We start from the raw sequence: 24,350 nt of genomic DNA on the forward strand, positions 1-24,350 counted from the left end.
TATCTGCAGAAGACACTCCAGTGAGATCTGCAAGATACAACTGGTCTATGTGACACCCACCCAGACGTGTGGTCACCTTCACCCTTAACCCCTGACATTCAAAGATTAATACTGCTTTTGTATAAGTCACAATAAAGATTTATTTTGCACATATTCAGTCTCCTAGAACACTTTAATTGGGTACTACAGAGGTCCACACACACTGGACGTACAAGTGAGTGCGCAGTTCACCCCACATATCACCATTAAGTCACCGGGTTTTACAGACATAATAAAACAGAACTTGCTGCACCACCCCGCACCAATTAGACTGGAGCGCAATACCACCACCACCCTACTCTAATTAATGTCCATTGGTACTGCTGTATAAGTCCAGTCCAGTGATACTGCTGTATAAGTCCAGTCCAGTGATACTGCCGTTAATGTACATTGGTACTGCTGTATAAGTCCAGTGATACCGCTGTATAAGTCCAGTCCACTGGTGCTGGCGTTAAAGTCCATATGTACTTCTGCATAAGTCCAGTCCAGTAATACTTCTGTATAAGTCCAGTCCAGTGGTACTGCCATTAAACTCCATAGGTACTGCTGCATAAGTCTAGAGATACTGCTGCATTAGTCCAGTCCAGTGATAATGCTGTTTAAGTCTAGTCCAGTAGTACTTCCGTTAAAGTCCATTGGTACTGCTGCATAAGTCTAGTCCAGTGATACTGCTGCATAAGTAGAGTCCAGTGATACTGCTAGATAAGTCCAGACCAGTGATACTGCTGTATAAGTCCAGTCCAAATGTACTGCCATTAAACTCCATATGTACTTCTTCAAAAGTACAGTCCATTGGTACTGCTGCATAAGTTCAGTCCAGTGATACTGCTACATAAGTGCAGTCCAGTGATATTGCTGTATAAGTCCAGTCCAGTGATACTGCTGTATAAGTCCAATCCAAAGGTACTGCCTTTAAACTTCATAGGTACTGCTGCATAAGCCAGTCCAGTTATACTGCTGTATAAGTCCAGTTCAGTGTCACTGCTGTATAAGTCCAGTTCAGTGGTACTGCCGTTAAAGTCCACTGGTATTGTTGCATGTCAAGTCCAGTGATACTGCTACATAAGTCCAGTACAGTGATACTGCTACATAAGTCCAGTACAGTGATACTGCTACATAAGTCCAGTACAGCGATACTACTGTATAAGTTGAGTCCAGTGGTTTTGCCATTAAAGTCCATTGATACCGCTGTATAAGTCCAGTGATACTGCCACTAAAGTCCAGTGATACTGCTTTATAAGTCCATTCCAGAGGTACTGCCATTCAACTCCAATGGTACTGCTGCATAAGTCAAGCCCAGTGGTACTGCTGCATATGTCCAGTCCAGTGATATTGATGCATAAGTCCAGTCCAGTGATACTGCCATTAAAGTCCATTGGTACTGCTGCATAAGTCTAGTTTAGTTATACTGCTGCATAAGTCGAGTCTAGTGATACTACTGTATATGTCCAGTTCAGTGATAATGCCGTTAAAGTCCAGTGATACTGCTGCATAATTCCAGTCCAGCGGTACTGCCGTTAAAGTCCATTGATACTGCAGTATAAATCCAGTCCAGTGATACTGCTGTATAAACCCAGTCCAGAAGTATTGCCGTTAAACTCTATCGGTACTGCTGCATAAGTTCAGTCCATTGATACTGCTGCATAAGTCCAGTGATACTGCTGTTAAAGTCAATTCCAGTGATACTCCAGAAAGAAAACGGAGAACCAAAATTTGGAGGATAAAATAAGGAAAGAACAAGAAGCACTTCCTTCTAGTGCTGAAGCTACTGCCACTATTCATGACATAGACAATGAAATGCCCAATCTGCCAAGGCCGATGCCCAATGTCATTGTAGAGTGCATGTAAAATAAATGTAAATCATTTGAGGAGAAACTTAAGCTTGCCAATATACCATTTACGACATGGAGTGGCAAGGAACGGCTAAGGACCTGGCCTATGTTCATCACTAGTGGTTTAGCTTGACATGATGATCTAAGCCCTCCTCCTCACCATGCTATAAATTTTAATAGAGTTAAGCTGTAAAAACATCTGTGTGTACTAAGATGGTATCACAAATCCCCAAGGAGAGTCTAAGTGTGCTGGTGTTTGCGATGCCTGACCTTACCCTCACTGTACAGGAAGAGGTGGCTCCTTCCACCATTTGCATGCCCTCTGAATATACTGGAAGGAGCACTTACAGTCCAGTTCCTGATATTGAGATTGGAGGTGTCACTGTTGTACACCAGGAGGAGGAGGAAAAAGCAGAAAACCTTGGCAGAAGACCAAAAAATCCCCCTCTTGGGTCTGGAATAATTTTTTATCTACATCCTGGCAACAAATGTCTTGCCATATGTAGCTTGTGTAAAGCTGCAATAAGCAGGGGTAGGGACATTGGCCACCTAGGGACATCCCCTTATGTATCACCTGAACCTCATTTATAAGTGACTGTTTAGTTCAGGAACTGTGGTTATAAAGCGGATAACTCAGGCCTTGACAGCTATGTTGTGAGTGGCACTGGCGGCGGCCTCCCCCTCCGGAGCGACTAGGCGACTGCCGCCGCATCACCTGATCTCCCTTCCCACCCCTGGAGTTACTTAGCGACACCACTCCCCGTTGAATGATGCGGCGGCCTGCAGCTGCATCACCCGGCACACTTAGCGTCACCGGCAGTCGCATCACCCCCCCGCCTTGCACCGGCACTGCCACTGGGTAGATGCATTGCCTTCCACAGCAACAGCAGCAGCAGTATCTCTGAAATGCCAGCTCCTTCCAAGGCAGGCTACGCTGTGTATCACCGGTTTCAGTAAGAGACACAACGCCGTCAACCTCTTAGAGAAACTGAAGGAAATCATTATGCAATGGCTTACCATACTTAGACTCTCCAGGAGATTTGTGGTATCAGACAATGCCAGAAACATTGTGCAAGCATTGTGCAAATTACAACATGTGCTATGTTTTGCCCACACAATAAATTTAGTGGTGCAGAATTTCCTTAAATGCATCAGGAGCATGCAGGAGATGCTTGTGGTGGCCCACAAAATTGTGGGACACTTTTGCTATTCTGCCACTGCCTGTGGAAGACCAGAGCGCCATCAAAGCTCCTGAGCCTGCACTGCCATCACCTCAAACAAGAGGTTATGACACGCTGGAACTCCACCCTCTATATGTTGCAGAGCATGGAGCAGCAGCAAAGGGCCATTCAAGCCTACACAGACACCTAAAACATAGGCAAAGGAGCGGGGATGCACCTGACTCAAGTTCAGTGAAGACTGATTTCCATGTTGTGCAAGGTTCTCCAGGCATATGAACTTGCCACACTTTAGGTCAGTTCCGACACTGCCAGCTTGAGTCAGGTCATTCCCCTGATCAGGCTGTTGCAGAAGCAGCTGGAGAAAGTGAACTAGGAGCTAAAGCATTGTGATTCCACAAAGCATGTAGCTCTTGTGGATGAAGCCCTTCATACTCTTTGCCAGGATACGAGGGTGGTCTATCTATAAAAGTCAGAGGAATACATTCTGGTCACTGTGCTCGATCCTCGGTTTAAAGCGTATGTTGTGTCTCTGTTTCCAGTGGACACAAGTCTACAGCGGTGCAAAGACCTGCACGTCAGGAAATTGTCATCTGAACAGACCGTGACATGGCAACAGCTCCTCCTTCGTTTTCTCCCACACCTGTTACTGCGAAGAATCTGCTCCGGACTGAAGGACCTGCCAACAACTGCTAACATGTCTACTGTCGCTGCATACAATGCTGTCACCATTGAAAAAATGGTGGAGGAATATATCGGTGACAGCATCCAAGTAGGCATGTCAGACACTGGCAGGAAAAAGAGGCAATTTGGATGCCCCTGTACAAACTGGCTATATTACCTGAGTTGTCCCCCCTCCAGTGTGTACTCTGAAAGATTGCAGTTGGGAACCTGGTCAGCGAGCGGCGTAGGATGTTGCTTCATCAAAATTAATTCTCAATTCTTCATTGAAGACCAGCAATTGCCTCCAGAGACTATAGAGGGAACTGTGATTGTGGAGTCCAGCGGGGACAAATTGATAATCTGTGAGGATGAGGAAGTACACTCTGAAGGGTGAGGAATAGGAGGATGAGGATGACATCTTGCCTCTGTAGAGCCGGTTTGTACAGAAAGAGAGATTAATTGCTTCTTTTTTCGTGGGGATTCAAACAAACCAATAATTTCAGCCACATTCTTGTGGAAGACCCTGTCGCTGAACTGATTGGTATGTTCAAGACAGTGTGCATGTCCTATTTACGGAACATAAGGGTGGGTGGGAGGGCCCAAAGACAATTCCATCTTGCACCTCTTTTTTTGGCATTATGTGCTCATTGGGCATCGTTTTTCAAACTGCCATCCTGTCTGCCAATGCAGTGCCACTCCAAGATGGGCCACGTGTTTGTGCCACCCACTTTTGTTGCTTAGCATAGTCATCCAGCTACTGTACCTTGGTGCAACATTTTGGCCTAAAAACAACATTGTGAGGTGTTCAGGATAGAGGGGAAATTAATAGTATTGAGGTTAATAATAGCGTATGAGAAAGAAAATTAAAATTAATTCTGCTATTTTATCAGTTTTTATGTTGTTTAAAAAAAAGAAAATACAGATCCAAAACATGAAACAGAAAACATGAAACACGGAATGCCTGTGTTTTGCAACAGATCCAGACCCAAAACACGGCCGGAGATAAAGACCCAAAACATGAATATTCACTTCCTGTCAATCAGAGCGGCACCTTGATGCATGCACAATGCGACCAAGGTGCAGACACAGATTGCCAAAATTCCCTCAGTTGCATGCTACATAGGCCATGGTGTGCAACTCTGAATCAGGCCTCAAGTATGCATCATAAATGAAGTCTTTGCAAGGTTCACTGATACCTCTTTCAGACATACGCGAAAATCCCGGGTTTTTTCACATGAACGCGCCCAAACCCGGGAGTAGCGTATGTCTGAAAGTTTATACCCGGGATTTTACTCCCGGATGCTGAGCACCTGCAATTGACCATGGTTTTTCCCGGTATTTAACTCCCGGGTATAATACCCGGGTTATGTCTGAACGGGTTTACCCGGGTTTTTCTGTTTTACACATACGACAACGCTTTTTTTTGCTGCCCCGGCGTCTTCTGATGAGGTCATCAGCTGCAGCCGCGGAAGACGCCCCAGGCACACGTGCGGCGGAGCAAGCAGAGGCAGTGGCTGCATGTTGCTCCTGTGCTCCCTTTCCAGCAAAAGGGTGCAGATTCCTGTGGCCAGACAGGTGCTATGGCACAGCATTGGAAGGATGAGGAGGTCAGGGAGCTGTTACATGTCCGTGGAGAAGAGGAGATCAAATCTCAAATCACAGGCACTGTGAAGGATGCCATAGTGTATGGAAATATTGCAAAGGTCCTTGCTAGCAGAGGTGTGAGGAAGACCCAGCAGCAGGTATTGAACAAGCTTAAGTCCCTGAAAAAGCAGTACCTAAAGGTCAATGACCAGAATCCCAATCGCAGTGGGGCTGGACGCACAGAGTGGCCCTTGTACGACCTTTGCAATGTTGTTTTTGGCCATACAGCTTTATGCAACCCTGTTGCCTTGTCGTCATCAAGCAATGCCTCGTCTCCGCCACAGACGCCAGCAGCGACAACGGAGTGCAGTCCGCAGAGCCCGCCGCCATCGCAACTTCTATTTGATGATGATGATGACGATACCATCATTTTAGAATCCGACAAGTCAGACAGCACACCCGATGTGACAGCAGCACAACCGAGCCAGGGTGGAGAGATCCAATTGGAGACCCAGGGAGGCATGCCGACACTGCGCGATAACAGTAAGTGCCTCTTGATTATAGACATGACAGGTAGATATAGTATTGTCCACCTTTGCCGACATGACAGGTGGATATAGTGGTGTCCACCTTTCCCGACATGACAGGTGGATATAGTGGTGTCCACCTTTGCTGACATGACAGGTTGATATAGTATTGTCCACCTTTGCCGACATGACAGGTAGATATAGTATTGTCCACCTTTGCCGACATGACAGGTGGATATAGTGGTGTCCACCTTTGCTGACATGACAGGTTGATATAGTATTGTCCACCTTTGCCGACATGACAGGTAGATATAGTATTGTCCACCTTTGCCGACATGACAGGTAGATATAGTATTGTCCACCTTTGCCGACATGACAGGTGGATATAGTGGTATCCACCTTTGCTGACATGACAGGTTGATATAGTATTGTCCACCTTTGCCGACATGACAGGTAGATATAGTATTGTCCACCTTTGCCGACATGACAGGTAGATATAGTATTGTCCACCTTTGCCGACATGACAGGTGGATATAGTGGTGTCCACCTTTGCTGACATGACAGGTTGATATAGTATTGTCCACCTTTGCCGACATGACAGGTAGATATAGTATTGTCCACCTTTGCCGACATGACAGGTAGATATAGTATTGTCCACCTTTGCCGACATGACAGGTGGATATAGTGGTGTCCACCTTTGCTGACATGACAGGTTGATATAGTATTGTCCACCTTTGCCGACATGACAGGTAGATATAGTATTGTCCACCTTTGCCGACATGACAGGTGGATATAGTGGTGTCCACCTTTGCTGACATGACAGGTAGATATAGTATTGTCCACCTTTGGCGACATGACAGGTTGATATAGTATTATGACTGTTTACTGGCACACCGTTATAACAACTTTTTTTTGCACACAGTCTACAATGTCCCATCGAGGAAAAAGAAGAGGACCAAAATAGAGATTACCACAAGAGCCATGACTACCATCCTCGGTGAGAAACTGCGGGACCTGGATTCTGCGTGGCAACGTCAAGAAGATGTCAGACTGCAGCGCTTCATGGATAGTGAACGCGAACTGCAGAAAAATTTACTAACCCAAATGGCAGCAATGCATGACAGGGTGAGTCAGGATCAGGCAAACCTTTGTCGAGAAAATCGTGATTTTCTACGACAATTACTGTCCCAATCCTGGTCACCACCCACAGCAACGTTGCCACCCCCAAACGCATATAGTCACCAACCACAGTCACCGCCATCATTTGCCCATACTTCTCAGTATGTGCAACAGGTGCACTCTCCACCCTCATTTGTACCCAATTCTCCAGCACAATCTACACCTGCATTTGGTGAAAGTGGCTGGAATGGGCATAATGGGCAACATTCCCCTTCTCCAAACAACACAGAGTTCAGAATTTACCGTAATATGTAGATATAAACGTAGTTTATTTTTTGCAACTCCTTATGAAGGCATTGTTACACATGCTATCAAACAGTTAATGCATGAAAGAAATGCATTTGAAATAAAAATGTATGGTTTAAGCAACAGACTTATGATTTATTAATTACTGCAACATGGCATCCAGATTATTTGTAATAGTGGCACGTATTACTTCTGGGGGATTCACACCACTTTGGGTCTCAGGGGGATGTGGGGGGGCAGGAACAATTTCACTGCCAACCTGATCATCTTGCACATCCCACTCTGGCAAATAGTGTTCTTTCTGTATCTCACATATGTTATGCAAGATACAGCATGCTGCCACAACGTCAGGAACAAGGGTAATGTGAATGTCATTGCGCTTCAGCAAACACCGCCAACGTCCCTTGAGCCGGCCAAAGGCGTTCTCCACCACCATCCTGGCAGAACTGAGGGTATGGGTGTAGTGTATCTGCTCCGGTGTCAACCTAAGATGCTGGGTATAACCTTTCATTAGCCACCTTCTTAGCGGATAAGCAGCATCACCAATGATGTGGATTGGAACCTCGACCCCCTGCACAAACTTTGACTTCTGCAAAGAAAAGGTGGAACGAGGGCTGCATAAGCACAAGTGTAGTTAAGGGACTGTGAATTTGTGCTTGGTTCAAATAAAGTTGTTGTAAGATGACTAGGCATAGAAGGAGGGGTTATTTCAGGGCGGGAAGCCCCACCAATTAGAGTCCTGGGGGGTGTCACCCTTGAGCAAGGGTATATAACCAGGGTAGTAGGGTATAACAGCCCTCTTTGAGTTTTGATCTGCGTAGGATCTACGTGCTTAGAGATAAGTGTCAGCGCATAGCTAACTAAAAACCCTAATAATGTCTGGTCGCCCCAAAAGGTCCGCTCCACCGCCTCGCTGGCTGGCAGATGCGGCGCGCCCGCTTAGCCATGTCCCGGGTCGCGGGGGCGGCAGAGCTTACAGGCCTGTGTCCTCCGGCGGCATGGAGGCGGGAGCGCGGCCTGACTCACCGGCGGGGAGCGAGGGAGCAGGGACCAGCAGCCAGGTTAGCGAGGAGGCGGGCAGGCTTGTCCCCCCTCCCGCTACAGTAGCGGGGCTTGAGGAAGCCCACAGCGCTCAGGGATCGCTGGGCGTTGAAGCGAGCGCGTCAGGTAGTGACGCGGGAGGCGGGGAGGAAGCAGAGACGCTCCCTCACCTCTCCGTGCCTGCGCAGGCAGGCGCGCCAAGTGACACGGCAGCGGGGGTAGTGGTGGGCGCCGACGACGGCAGCGCGTCACAGACGGCGCCCATCCCTGTCTTGCTGGGGACCCCACAGAGAACTTGGCTTGCTGCACGGGATGGAACACCCATGCAGCAGAGCGGAGATGGTACAGGTACAATAGCCTTACAGGATGAAAGCGGAGCACCCCCACCCGCTGGCAGTAACCCTTCAGTGGCTGGGTTACAACACCCTGTGGTAGCAGATAGGGGGATGAACATGCCCAATGATATTATGGAGGGTGAGTTGCCCAGACAGACGCAAGGGGAGGTGGGGCACACACGTCAGGGTAGGGGGACGAGCCCCTTAATTCAAATCTCAGGCGGTCCACCGTATGGGAGCGCCAGGGATGATGGGTACAGGCTATGGGAAAGGCAAATGACACAGGTTAATGAGGGGGCCTACAGGCAAGGAGCAACCCAACTGCAGACAGGCGGGCGGTTTTATGACCAACACATAATGGGTCAGCGGGGGCAGGCACAGAGCGGCTTTTTCCCACCCTGGGCTCAGGGATATGGGGGACAGGCGCAACCTATATTACCTCCAGGCCCATACTTTAATACTGCAGCGGGAGGCATGGTTAATCCATTCCCACAGCAGTTTGCTTGGGGTCAGCAAGGTCAGGGTCAGTGGCCCAATCAGGCACCAGTTTTTGGGAATTACGGCGGGACCCAATACCCTTATTGGGGATCGGGGCCCGGCCATTCCTTTAATCAGGGGATGAATCAGTATAGTCATCCAGCACCCCAGGGGCCATATAATCCGCCACATTATCCTATACAGCCGTATGGGGGCTGGGCTCAGCCGGCGCGTGAGGGTACAGTAATAGGTCACAGTGTTCCAATTAGACAAAATGGAAGGATGGGGGAACCTCAGAGATCGAGGGCTCCTTCAGTGGTGTCACACGCAGCGTCAGAGACACATGAGGGACAAGAGCAAGCAGCGTCAGGATCCAACCAGTCCATTAATGATGGTTCTGTCATTCCAGTTGTTGAGTCACTTCACACATCACCGCAGCTGCCGAGAGAAGTGACGTCGGGCGAAACACCTGCATCGATGCACGCATCACAACCTACGCCAGAGGAAGTCACGCCAGTTGCACAGAAGGCTGGGAAGGAGAGCGGAAAGATTGACAGTGGGAAGGTCGCCGAGAAGGCGACAGCTGGCGAAGAAGGGGGTGCTGCATCCCTGGAAGTAGTTGATGACGAGGAAGAATCCTCTTCGGGTGAGTCAGTGTCTTCTGCTTCATCAGGCGATAGCGACGAGTCTGGCGCTGAGAAAAGGCAGCGTAAGCTTGCCAAACTAGTAGCTAAGCAAGTGGCAAAAGAGGTTAGAGGCAAGAAGCGCAGGCGAAAGAATAGCCCTGTGGGGTCAGGGGGAGCAACGGGTGATGCATCTCATTGTTCCAACACTGCAGTAGCCAGAGGGCTTAGAAAAGGGGTCAAGGAAAAAATTAGAAAGGGCAAATTTGTGGACCTTTTCACAATCACTACGGAGATGAAGAAGGATTTTGAAAAGGTCAAAAAGGCATCGCCCAGTGGCGAGGCTTCTTTCAAGGGATTTCATAATTGGTTGAAAGGTTTTCTGGCATTTACATCATGTTACCTCTCTATCAGGCCGACAGAATATCTGAACGTCATTAGGTACCTTCATCTTATTAACGAGACGTTTATGAATTATAAAGGCCCGGCATGGAGGGAGTATGATGAAAAATTCCGGCTATGCCATGAGGGCACACCCATCATACCCATGGGTTCAAAGCACGTGGAGATTTGGTGGGAGGTGATAGGAAAGAGTCAGCCCATGACAGAGTCAGCTGGGAAGAAGTCCTTTCAAGGGGGTAAAACGTCGGGTAAATCTGGGGGTAAAGGGCGATGTTTCGCCTTCAATGATGGGAAATGTGATAGGGGTGCAAAGTGCCGATTCAAGCACGAATGCAAAATTTGTGGAGCGGGTCACCCGGCCAAATCCTGCAGGAGCAGCAAATCAGCAGACACAGGAGAAGGGACATCTGGCGCTAAGTAAAGCCCAGTCACCTATTAATGTCAGGCAGCTGGAGCAGTATTTAAAAAAATACCCAAATAAGTTGGATGTTAAGTTTTTGTTAGAGGGTTTCTCGTTTGGTTTCCGCCTTCCCATCCCCGACACGTTCTTTACGTCCACAAACAGGAACCTTAAATCAGCCAGGGAATTGCCGGGAGTGGTTAAAGAAAAGGTGCAATTAGAAGTTAGGCTGGGCAGGATGGCAGGGCCTTTTGAGACCCCGCCTATACCGGACTTATGCATATCTCCACTAGGAGTTGTGCCAAAGAAAGACCCGGGAAAGTTTCGCCTAATACAGCACCTGTCTTACCCCCCCGGCAATTCCGTGAACGACGCCATTCCAGAAGAATTGGCGAGTGTGCGTTATCAGTTGTTTGATGAAGTTTTGAGTTTAGTCAAGAGTTTCGGGCCTAGGGCTCTGATGGAAAACTAGACATAGAGTCAGCCTTCAGACTCCTTCCATTACATCCGGATTCTTTCAAGTTTATGGGTTTCAAGTTGGAAGGGGTTTTTTATATTGACAGGTGTCTGCCCATGGGTTGTTCGGTCTCCTGTGCTTACTTTGAGAGATTCAGCTCTTTTTTGCAATGGTGCATACAAAGTGAGGCTAAATCCAAAGGGGTTGCCCACTATCTTGATGATTTTCTCATTGTGGGACCAGGGGGCGGGGCCACCTGTGGGCGAACGCTAGACATAGCACTCAGGGTTTTCGAGTCATTGGGGGTACCCATAGCTCATGAGAAGACAGAAGGACCGGTAACGGTGCTTTCTTACCTAGGTATCGAAATTGATACGGGGAATGGGTGCTGCAGACTCCCAGCAGATAAGGTGCATAGACTACAGGGGTTCATCCAGGACTGCATGGCCCGGAACAGGGTACAGCTGCGGACCGTCCAGTCCTTGCTGGGTTCCTTTAACTTTGCCTGCAGGGTTATTCCTATGGGTAGGGTTTTCTGTAGGAAACTGGAAAGGGCCCCAGCCGGAGTTAGGAACCCCCACCATTCAATTCGCCTGGGTAGAGAAATCAAGGATGATTTGAGGGTATGGCACGAATTTTTGAGCCAGTTCAATCATAACCTGATTTGGCAAGAAGAACCGGCCTCGAATGGAGAGCTGCAACTGTTTACAGACGCAGCAGGGTCATTGGGGTTTGGAGCTTACTTTGAGGGAGAATGGTGTTGTGAGAAATGGCCTCAATCTTGGATAGACAGGGGATTTACGGGTAACATGTTATTGTTGGAACTCTTCCCCATCATCGTGGCAGTGGTACTGTGGGCAGAGCAGCTAGCAAACAGGAGCATAGTTTTCTGGTGTGATAACCTAGGGGTTGTGCATTCAGTTAACAATCAGAGGGCCTCGTCTCCAGAGGCACTAAGATTGTTGCGGCACCTGATTCTAGTTTGCTTGAAGAACAACATCAATTTCAGGGCCAGACATGTACCAGGCATAGAAAACGATATCGCAGACGCTTTGTCGCGATTTCAGTTTACTAGGTTCCGCGAATTGGCGCCAGCAGCTGCAGAGTTAGGTCTAAGCTGTCCCAAATCTGTCTGGCAGGTAGTAGAGCCGGCATGACAGAACTAGCGTGCCGGTCATTAGCGCCTGCTACTCGCAGATCTTATGGAAAGGCATGGGAGGATTGGTGTAAATATCAGCAACAGCCGGAATCCAGGGGTAAGGTCAGTTGATGACTGCCTCCTAGCTTTTGTATGGGAGCACTTTAATAACGGACGGTCCAAGTCGGCTATGGCGGCGGCTTTGGCTGGGATAGCATTTCACAGCAAATTGCGCAGGGTGCAAGACCCTACTAAATCATTTCTCATCAGTAAAGCAATGAAGGGATGGTCACGGGTGCAGCCGGTTCAACCGGACAATAGGCGGCCCTTGGATGAAGCCAAGTTACAAGACCTATTATCTGTGTTATCTGAAATTGCGGATACTGGATCGGAGGTAGCGCTGTTCAGGGTGGCTTTCGCTTGGGCGTTTCACGGGGCCTTCAGAGTCAGCGAAATAACATCGCGGAATAAAAGGGTGAGCTCGGGGATTCTCAAGGATGATGTGGTGGTAGGCAAGGATCAGGTGCTGTGCAGGCTAAGGAGGTCAAAAACTGACCAGCAAGGCAGGGGCACCTGGATTACGCTAAAGCCACACGTCAACAAAATAATTTGCCCAGTTGCGTTAACACAGGACTATGTCTCTGTGAGGCCTAGTGAGGCGAATCAATTTTTGGCGCATGCTAACGGGTTACCACTCACAAAATTTCAATTTGCTGCAGTAATGAAGAAGGGCTTAGCGGCATTAGGGCTACGTCCAGATGATTTCGGAACACATTCATTCCGGATCGGCTCAGCCACTTCAGCAGCGGTGGCAGGTTTGCCGCCAGAGGCTGTCAAGGCCGTTGGCAGATGGAAGTCAGACAGCTTTAAGAAATATGTGAGAATTGATAAGCTTTAATATAGAGTGTTTAGAATTTAAGTATTAATTTAGAGTGTAGTATGCGCCTGTTGCGCGGGTCCAAAAACGCACAGTTTACAAACGGTTAGGGAATGATTAGCGTTCCGTAATCGGAGGTGTGGAGTGAATTTTTTGATTTTTCCTCCAGAATGCGCTTAATTCAATCTGGCCCCACCCTCACAGGCCTTTCTGGTGGTTTTTTAAGTTTTTCAACTCCACTTGGACCCTAGCCATATGTCATTTCAAAGTTTTCAATTAATAGAGTATAAGTTTGAATACTAACCGCTAGGTTTTTTCCTTCCTTTGCAGCCCCATCCCCTCCCTTCGGTCCCTTGGGTGTAGTTTGGATAGTAGGACACTCCTACATATTCTGGGCAGAGAAACATTTGGTAGCTAGAAGTTCGCCCGTGCTGGCCACTGCAAAGGCAGTAAGATGGATTGGAATAAGGGGCCTTCTATGGAAGAACTTGGCAGGCCTTTTAGAGAGAGAAGCCAGCAAAGGGGACAGGCCCGATGTTTTGATAATACACCTGGGAGGGAATGACTTAGCAAAGACTACCGGCATAGCTTTGAGAATTAGGATGGAGAAAGACTTATCAGCTTTGTTGAAGAGTTGGCAGGGTCTATGGCTGGTATGGTCAGATATTATTCCCCGGTTCTCCTGGAGAGGAGCTCAGAATCTTGAAGCTATAGAGAGGGCAAGGAGAAAGCTAAATCACGCCTTAAGCAGGTTCGTGGTGAGTCAAGGGGGAGTTGCTGTTAGGCACCCCGAGATTACAAGAGAACACCCGGACCTATACAGGCCTGACGGGGAGCACTTATCAGAGGAAGGAATGGCCATCTTCTTGAGGGGAATCCTTAAAAGATTAGGCTAGCAGTTATTTGAGCTAATAGAATTGTTAGGGGATGGCGGGGCAATTGGCACTGAAAGATGAGTTGGTTAGGGTGCCACTTGCTGTGGCGGGTCGGCACCCTCGACCAGGATTCTAGAAGGGCGTCAGGTGGTCCCTGCGCGGTATTACCCCTCGCCTTGCCAGGAGGGCGGACGAGCCTCGACTCAACGCGGTGGGCGATGAACATTTAGGCGAAGATGTTCACGTCAGGCCTTAGAGGCGGGGGGATGTCCGCGCAGGGCGGGCTGTGCCTTTGGTAAGGGGTGTTTAAGAGGTTGGGAGCGACCTGGTCGTTGCCCTGAGTAACACCCCTGAACGGTCTTCGGTCTCAGGTGCCTGGTCCTTGCCATCCCCTTTTAAAGGGGTTATACCAGTTTTTCCTCGGTCTTAAATAAATAACTCTGACCGTTTAAACTGAGCTATTGGTGTTGCGTCTTTATTTTTAGATAAGTTGTGTCAGTGTGAAGTTATTTCTAGGCCAGTGAATGATAAGGTTAGACCCACAAGCAACATAATTCTCTAGGACACTTAGGTGGAACGAGGGCTGCATAAGCACAAGTGTAGTTAAGGGACTGTGAATTTGTGCTTGGTTCAAATAAAGTTGTTGTAAGATGACTAGGCATAGAAGGAGGGGTTATTTCAGGGCGGGAAGCCCCACCAATTAGAGTCCTGGGGGGTGTCACCCTTGAGCAAGGGTATATAACCAGGGTAGTAGGGTATAACAGCCCTCTTTGAGTTTTGATCCCCACCCTCCCTTCCCTTGCACATTAAGGCGGTAGCCTTTTTAAAAAAATTTCGATCTAATTGGCAGCAATAGAATTGGCGGGTCGGCACCCTCGACCAGGATTCTAGAAGGGCGTCAGGTGGTCCCTGCGCGGTATTACCCCTCGCCTTGCCAGGAGGGCGGACGAGCCTCGACTCAACGCGGTGGGCGATGAACATTTAGGCGAAGATGTTCACGTCAGGCCTTAGAGGCGGGGGGATGTCCGCGCAGGGCGGGCTGTGCCTTTGGTAAGGGGTGTTTAAGAGGTTGGGAGCGACCTGGTCGTTGCCCTGAGTAACACCCCTGAACGGTCTTCGGTCTCAGGTGCCTGGTCCTTGCCATCCCCTTTTAAAGGGGTTATACCAGTTTTTCCTCGGTCTTAAATAAATAACTCTGACCGTTTAAACTGAGCTATTGGTGTTGCGTCTTTATTTTTAGATAAGTTGTGTCAGTGTGAAGTTATTTCTAGGCCAGTGAATGATAAGGTTAGACCCACAAGCAACATAATTCTCTAGGACACTTAAACAGTATCAATATACAGCAGTGTAACGTGTAAACTTGGGAAGTATGATACAGACTTTGTATGGGCATATATATTATAGGGGACACAAGCATAAATTTACCTCTTCAGGGAATAGCCTGCCATTGTTCCTCTCCTCCGCTATCTTGTAGATGTCCGAATTGGCCAGAACACGGGCATCATGAGAACGTCCTGGCCAGCCAATGAACACATCGGTAAAACTGAAAAAAAATTATTTGTTAGAAATACAATACACAAGTGTACAACAACCTCTAGGCTCTGCAGCTGCTGTGCCACTACAAGTCACAGGATGCCCTAAAACAGTTTTGCTCCTAGAGAATGCAAAATCTGTGAAAGGGCATGCTGAGATGTGTAGTTCCACAACAGCAATCCTCCCCCTCCAAACTTACAAAGGTACTTACCAATATTTATGGTCCACTACTGCTTGTAGAATGATGGAATGCCACCCCTTGCGGTTGTAGTAGTCCGCTGCGCTGTCTGTAGGAGCAATTATGGGTATGTGGGTGCCATCAATGGCACCTGCACACTGCGGATATCCGCGACGCAGGAACCCAGCCACAGTCTCATCCAGTCTCTGTCCCTGGGGTAGGGAAATGAAACGGCGATATAAGGAATCCAGGATTGCCTTTGTCACTTCCCGCACCAACACACACACCGTGGAGATGCCTACACCAAACAAGCAGGCTATTGTGCGGTACTCGCCAGGGGTAGCATACCACCACAAGACAATTGCCAGTCTTCTGCTGGGGGAAATAGGCTGTCTCCAACGTGTTGTTTGCCTGGTAAGTGCCGGGGAAAGGAGTTCCAAAAGATAATTAAAGGTTCCATGCGACATCCTGAAATGTGCCAGCCATTGATTATCCTCAAATGCCTCCACCGTAGCCCAGAAAACCTGCCCATGTTGCTGATCTCTAGCCAATAGTGTACGAGCTGACGCACCAGTCACACACAGTATGGATGCGATGCTGGACATGATTAAGGTTCTCCTCCGGCGTAAGTAATGCCGGCGATTGGCCTCCCTCTCCACCAAAAAATGGTACCTCCTTCTCTGCATCTCACACTGTGCAACAATGAACAGCATGTGTAGCTTAATCCAAGCATCACAGCCTGCAAAACACAGCAAATCCACAAGAGCATACAAACTCTCCATCCTCCACATGTTCTCAGCAGCCATAACAGCAATGTATTGTGGGAACTCCCCACAGGCCCTTTTGTAGTCAGCCCCCACCTTTGCATGATGTCATTCTTGTGAGCCAGCAAAGTGTCCCATTTTAATGATGACACACTGAAATGCTTGAAAAAGCCTGGCTTATGTGTGAAAGGGGTATACCCGGGTTTTTCTCGGGTCTGAGGTGTAGTGTGAAAGGGGGTCTGTTACTAAAATCCCGGGAGTGACCTTGGCTGAAAATCCCGGGTAAACCTGGCCAAAATCCCGGGTAGTATGTCTAAAAGGGGTATTAATGGAACTGCTGTCCGTCTCTGTGTCTCCTTACTTCTCCTCTCCCCCTACCCTGTGCTCTGCTCCTTCAGCTCTGAGATTGATATTAAGTGTGAGGTTTGTGCCATAAAATTAATGTCTTCGCTAGTGACCCTCAGAGGGAGTTACATGTGATTGAATGCAGATGCTGCAGTGTACACAGTCAATAGGTTAATTATCTGTAAAGGAAATAATTATGCATCAATTAAAGAGTAATTCCCCTCTAATGGGATCATGTCCTGGGTATATAAAAAAAAAAAATTCAGAGCGTGTTAGATTCCTGTTGCAAGCATGGTCAGCTGCCTGTATTAGAGTCATATTTCCTGTGACTTTACAGAATCTATGCCTCATATCAGTTTATAGTGTACACCTTTTATTTCAATTCAAATCTATTATAAAAATAGCTGAATTACAACACTGCATTAAAGTACTCATATATAAGTGAGTGATCTTTATTTATCTCACTATTTGTATGTTAACAATTGTTTTATGAATTGGAGTTGTAAATAAACATATCGTAAATCTATACTTAAATCAGAGAAGAAGATACTGTATACCGGAAGAGAAACATCTTGAAGCGCACACATCACTTCCGCTTCGGCGAGGCCCGGAGAGCGGGAACATTGCTGTAAATTAGAACACCTGGAGGACCAGGTATTATACAAATAGATGGACCAGACTAAAGGGACTTTGAAAGAGAAGAATAGGTTGTAATTTGATAGGTTAATTCCATGTCTGGCATTAGGTTTTAGGAAATGACGGTATAAATACCAGCAATAGCAGGCTCGGACTGGCCCGACGGGGGACCAGGGGATTTCCCAGTAGGCCCCTGTCCTCCCAGTCTGACGCTGAGCAATAGCACTTTCACTCCACATGCCTTGAAAAAGAAACCCCAGTGTTTTAAAACATGTTAGATTGGAGGAGTAAGTGCGATTATCATGTGAAAGATCCAGAGTGACTGCCAGGGACGCCTACTGGTTTATTTCCACACTGCTGAAATGTCTACAATGTATGTGGACATACAGTATACTTTTGGTGAGAGTCCACTTTATCGCACTTCGGCCCTTATTCAGATCTGATTGCAGTACAAATTTGTTCTCAAAATGGGCAAAACCATGTGCACTGCAGGGGGGCAGATGTAACGTGCAGAGAGAGAGAAAGATTTGGGTGAATTATTTTGTTTCTGTGCAGGGAAAATAATGACTGCTTTATTTTTACACTGTAATATAGATCTCACTTTGAAGTAAAACCCCAAATCTAATTTCCCTCTGCACATGTTACATCTGCCCCTCCTGCAGTGCACATGGTTTTGTCCATTTGAGAAGGAATTTTCCTTTGCGAATGAACCGGAATAACCCCCTAGATACAGATATTTGTAGCACCACTATCTATATGCTTGGTTTGATAGCTATCATTATTATCATTACTAGAGCACACTAGCACCAGTCCTATATTAAGACACAACTCTACAAGCCCTCGACACAACCTCACCTGTTCAACATTAACACACTCAATCAAGCCCATTCAGCCACAAGTGGAGTGGTGACTGTAGTGTGTATATATATATCTCTGGAAGGATTCAGTATGAAATCCCGGCGGTCGGGATCCCGGCGTTCAAAATCCCGATGCCGGAATCCCGACCGCCTAAAACCGACGTGGATAGCCCCCCCTCCACCCCCTTGCGGGCTCACTGCGCTCAACACGCAGTGGGCCCGTGCCTTGCTACGCTCGGCACGTTAATTTATTCTCCCTCCAGGCGTGTCGTGGACACCCACGGAGGGAGAAAGTGTCGGGATTTCGCCGTCGGGATTCTGAACGCCGGGATCCCGACCGCCGGGATTTTAACTGCATCCCCTCTGGAACACATATAGAAGCTGTTGAGCATGCGCAGGGCTACAAATCGCATGGTCCTTCCACAAAACAAACTTGCATGTAACTCTGACTTTCCTTTTTTGTGTTTTTGGCACACCCTAACAATGGTGCCATAGCCAACAATCAAAGTTTGCTTCATCTATATCAATCTACTGATTAAATACCCTGCTTCCAATTCCTATATTTAGGCATCACTATGTTTTATCTGCCATAGAACTTGTCCTTATTTCCTGCTGCTGGTGATACAGTCAATAGCTACCATCGTCGATCCCTGGTGGAGGAAAACCCAATTGCTTCTTGTCAAGAAATGTCTCAGACCAAGGTGGGCCGACTGAAACCTCATCTATAAGTGGACCTATCCTGACCACATTACATCACCCCAGCCAGCATGACATTAGTGTAAATGAATGATTACAGAGGAAAGATTATATTGAATGGCCTTTTCGCTAACACGCTCAGCATGACAAGTTGGCCCATATATTCCAGAAACAACAGAAAAAAATGAAACTCGCTCATAAAAATAAATGGTTTTGAAAACAAGGTCTCCGTGCATGAAAACCGACGTAATCAAAAACACGTCTTGAGTAAGAAAACAAAGCCTCTGCATAAAGAAAACATCCAAATCCATTTCATTCATTGTAATTGTTTAATATAGAATTCTTCCCTTTCTCTCCGTGGAGCCTGGGATAAGCGCCAGAACCAGTGTTTATATGGATTTTATTCTGAAAACTGATGCCGTGTATTCAGTGCTTGAGGGTATTTTCTCTCCTCGCTTTTCACATCTAACAACAAATTGTTTTCTTCTTCTTTCATCTTCATGCAGAAACCAATGTGTGTATTCTGTCTTTACGTATTTTGGTATTGATATTTATTAATGTAGATTTCCAAAAAAAAGATTTGGTTTATGTAGACATACCCAAGAAACAGACGTAGATTTAATCCATAAGGAAATAGGACCCACAGTGCTCACCGCAGGGAAATCGTCCAAATGGCATCAGCCACTGGGGCCATTACCCCACCATTGTATTTTCCTGTGTAGCCAGACAGGTTTTACTCTATATGTTGGCACTTACTTTAAGCTTTAAAAAATGAATGCACGACACCTTAGTACTACATACTGTAGACAATTTGGAAGTACACAAATACAAAATCTACACAATGGAAACTATACAAGTTGTTATCATGAAACTGCACATGAGTGGAGCAGGAATGTTGTGAATGGAATATTGGAGAGATAGATGTGCTCTATTCACCTACGTGCAACACTCTTTCTGCCACATCCTCCATTCGCTTCCTTCTGTAATAATACCGAAACATAGGGGCTCGTAATTCAAATCTCCTTCACAAAGGATGTACAAATGTTATTCAGCACTGTACACAGAATACATCCTGCATGCTTTCCCCGAGCCTACAATATATTTCTTGCATTGGAAATGGAGAAAAAATTTGTTATCCAAGGTCACAATGAGTTGAAAATAGGATTTGAAGTGGTGCCTTCAGCAAGTTCCGGTGTCATTGTTAAGAAATGGATTGAAACAAATTTATATAGTTGTACTATGAATATAGTTTATTTATATAACAGACACATATTGCATCCTTGTAAGTCACTGAAAACCCTTTATGTAGAAATGCGAATTTCTGGGGCAAATTAGTATTTTCATTAGAACAGAATCTCACTAATGGTGCGTACACACGGGGGCGATTATAGCAAATATCCCTGGAAATATGGTCGCTGAGCGACCATATTGCCAGCGATAGGAGTGTGCACCGGCGATAAATCGCCGGGTGCGCGCTCCCGTTCTCTACCCGTTGTGATCGCTGGTGCGACCAGCTGATTTCCACTGCCGGGCTCCCCCGGCAGTTTCTTTTTCATCAGCGATCATCTCTGGTCGCCCCGTGTGTACAGGGCTTAAAGGAATTTATTTATTATTTATTTACAGTTTCTTATGTAGCACAGCAGATTCCATTGCGCTTTACAATAGTAGACAGTGATAAAACAAACTGGGTAACAACAGACAGACAGACTTGGAGGTGAGAGGGCCCTGCTGCAAGCTTACAATCTATAGCAATAGAATCCCAACAACCAGAGCACTGTGCCAGCGCTACCCTAGGAGAACATGTTGCCCATGGATATAATATTGAGGAATTGCAAAAAATATTTCTTGCCAATTGTGGATGGTGTGAAACTAGGCAGTCACCTATAGAATAAGTATTCCGTGGGCATAGATGGCATTGCAGACTATACAGAGGTGAGCATACTGTACACATTGATTCAGATGATTTCATATAGATCTCTTGCATCAAGTTTATAGCTGGTGCAAATACAGTATGCTCTCATAGCGATGATCTCTACCTTCTCCAGTGGAGGGTAAGAGTAGAGTGGCCACATTTATTTCAATGCACTCAATGCTGGCACATTTACTGCTAACTTGTTTGCAAATCTGCTCAATCAGCACCATAACAGCTCAAATACAAAAATGATGTGGTCTCCTGAGGTGTAAAGCTGGCCATACACTTATACGATTTGGGCCCTTTTCATCTGGTTCTGATGGATCAGGTAGAGAAATCAGGTAAAAAGTACCCAAATCGTATGTGCCTAACCTCAGATAACGATCCAATGTGCGGCCTTGTACACATCGGATCTGGAGATCGCAAGTGCTGCACATAAGATTTGTCGGATCTGGATCTTGGGGACGAAGATGATATATCATATGCTAAAGAACCGAATATGATGTATCCTATGCAGTTCAGCCACCGGCTCCCCAGCGGGCAGTTGCTGAGGGCAGTTGCATGAAGGACCTCGTATTAGTGAATTGGGGCCTTAACTTAGTCAGGTACCCTGGCACCTAAAGTGTTAACTATAGTGGATTTAAGGGTGCTTTAGACTTTCTAAGCTCCCTCAGACATTCTCTCACACCAAGAGTAAAACTAGGTTAACAACACTGATCTCCTCCTCTTCTCAAGTGGAATCGGGACATCTGTCAGAATGAACTTAGGTCTACAGTCATTAGGTCGACCCCACTAGGTCGACTGGCAGGAAGGTCGACCTGACTTAAGGTCGACATGGGCCAAGGTCGACATGACTTAAGGTCGAATTTGCATAACGGTCGACATGATGAAGGTCGACTGGTCATAAGGTCGACATGGGTTTTTCATTGTATTTTGATCCGAATGTCGACACAGTCGACATGGACACAGTTGGCAATGAGAATCGGACCCTCGCATTGCTCGCTTCGCTCGCAATGCTTCGGGCACGGTGCCTCGCTGCGCTCGGCACACTATTTTATTCTCCCACCACGCCCTAGTGGATGGTAGGGCATGAAATACCGCCTGTCGGCACATGTCGGCTCAAAAAACAGTGAAAAACCCATGTCGACCTTATGACCAGTCGACCTTCCTCATGTCGACCTTTATGCAAATATGACCTTAAGTCATGTCGACCTTGGCCCATGTCGACCTTAAGTCAGGTCGACCTTCCTGCCAGTCGACCTAGTGGGGTCGACCTAATGACTGTAGACCTAAGTTAATTCTAATAGATGACCGCATCCCCCCCAAGTACATAGTAGTCACCCATGGCTTTTTGTAGGATGAGGGCAATGTCAAATTTTCGTCCCCTTACATTTACTGTATTGCTTCTGTGTTCTGGTTTGTGTTTCATTTAAATTGAGAATGTGGGTTCTATTGTCTCAATACTCAAAAGTAAGTATTGCTTACGTCACTTGCCTACTCCACAGTGCATCGCATACTGTAATGTGGAGAACATCTATCATATAATAGAGAGAGCATCAATATCTATCATACAATACAAAATAATTGTGAGGGCCGTATAGGCTGTGATGGTTTGAATACATTATGTTTGGGGGTCTTTGCAGACTCAAGACCCATTCAGCACATGTGCAGAGAGTGTCTTGTGATATCGCTCGAAGCCTCCTGCCAGCTGCAGCATGATTGACATGCTGCTGCATTTCTGTGGTCTTCTTCAAAATGGGGGCATAAAAGAGTGATGAAGTCAGGGCTTGCTCTGTTGTACGCAGACATCTTGGACCTGGGTGTCTGGATCCTACGACCAGCATCGTCTTACACGGGCTGGCTGGTAGCTGAAACCATAGGAAATTGATAGCTGCTTTGGTCACGGTCCTCAGGCCCAGCACTCATATTTTGTAAATGCTTACAGGAGGCATCTATCCCCTATAGACACCTACTCTTGTATTTGAATTACATGGAATTGCATTGCCGCTTCCTTGTGGCTGTGCGATTCCATCCAAACATGAATCAGGCCTATGGTGCAGAGAGCATTATGCAATTGCAGGGAGTCGTTGTAACACTATATAAAACAAATTATTTTTGATCGCCACACAAAACTATTCCTTCAACAATAATAACATCCTCCTCAATAGCTTTTATCTACTCTCCCTTTAAGTGACAATCACATCTCCCCATGCCATCACAACATACCAACATACTCAACAGAACCCTCCATGTCAGTTTGGTGGAATTGACAATGTAGGCCACTGTGGGTATTTGTGCAGTTATTTGGAGCTGTAATGGCACTTTAAAGACTAGTTACTCTGCCCAGTACTGTACGTCTTACTTTCTGTTTGAGCATAACATTTGCTATAGTGTGCATGGCCCTTTGTTGGTGCCCGCTCCCCTCTGTCATCTGGGAACATGCTCCACCTGCTACCCCACTTAGGGGGTTATTCTGATTTACTCAGAAAGGCACAATCACTCCTATGAACAAAACCATGTGCACTGCAGGTCGGGCTGATGTAACATGTGCAGAGAGAGTTCGATTTGGGCATTTTATTGTTTATATGCAGGGTAAATACTGGCTGCTTTATTTTTACACTGCAATATAGTGTAGATATCAGTTTGAAGTACATGCTCCACCCAAATCTAACTCTCTCTACACATGTTACATCAGCCCCATCTGCAGTACATATGGTTTTGTCCATTAGAGAGTGCTTCTGCCTTTCCAAGTGAATCAGAATAACCCCCTTAGTGTTGTCTCTGCCTCACACTAGCCCCCTTGGATCACTAATATTCATTCAGTTTAGCACTGTCATTGCATACCTTCCTACTTTTGAAAACTAGTTTCAGGGAGATTATAGTTGGTAGTAGAATTTTGCACAGCACCCCATTGAGAGGGTGTGTCATGCTCCACCCAAGGGGTGTGTCTAGTTCCATATACAGTATGGAGAGATTGTGAAAAGAGATTGTGCACATGGCACCTAGAAGCGTGGGTGTGTACTGCTACATCTGAGAGGAATCTTTTAAAATAACTGAGATCCAAATGTAGATGAGCCCCAAATGGTGCAGATGATTCAGTGTAAATGTATCTATCTCTCATTCCTTTTTTCCCCAAAAATGTAACAGTGTAATATGGGCTAGGTGAAATAAGGGAGATTGCTAAATTAATGAGGGAGATTGCTGTTATTTCAGGGAGTCTCCTGCAGAATGCAGGAGGGTAGGCAACTATGTGTCATTGTTGATCAGATAAGGCAATGTTACTCTAGTTTGAAGGGATGGAGGAAGATTTTACAAAACATACTTGAAAGGTGGAGCAGAGGATGTTTCCAATTGCTTGATTTTCTAGTGTGTACTGTATATCCGGCCCATGAAAGGGAGACACTTAGCAATAAATAAACCATATACTGTAGTCTGCTTCCTACAAATCTCAGTGTATATAATACTTCAGACATATACAGGGGTGCATTTAGGGGTCATGCTGCCCCTAGGCATAACCTTCCCCCCCCCCCCCTCCCTTTTCAGGTCTAGCCTAAAG

The sequence above is a fragment of the Crinia signifera genome, chromosome 9 (assembly GCF_055691185.1).
Source record: "Crinia signifera chromosome 9, ASM5569118v1, whole genome shotgun sequence".
NCBI lineage: Eukaryota > Metazoa > Chordata > Amphibia > Anura > Myobatrachidae > Crinia > Crinia signifera.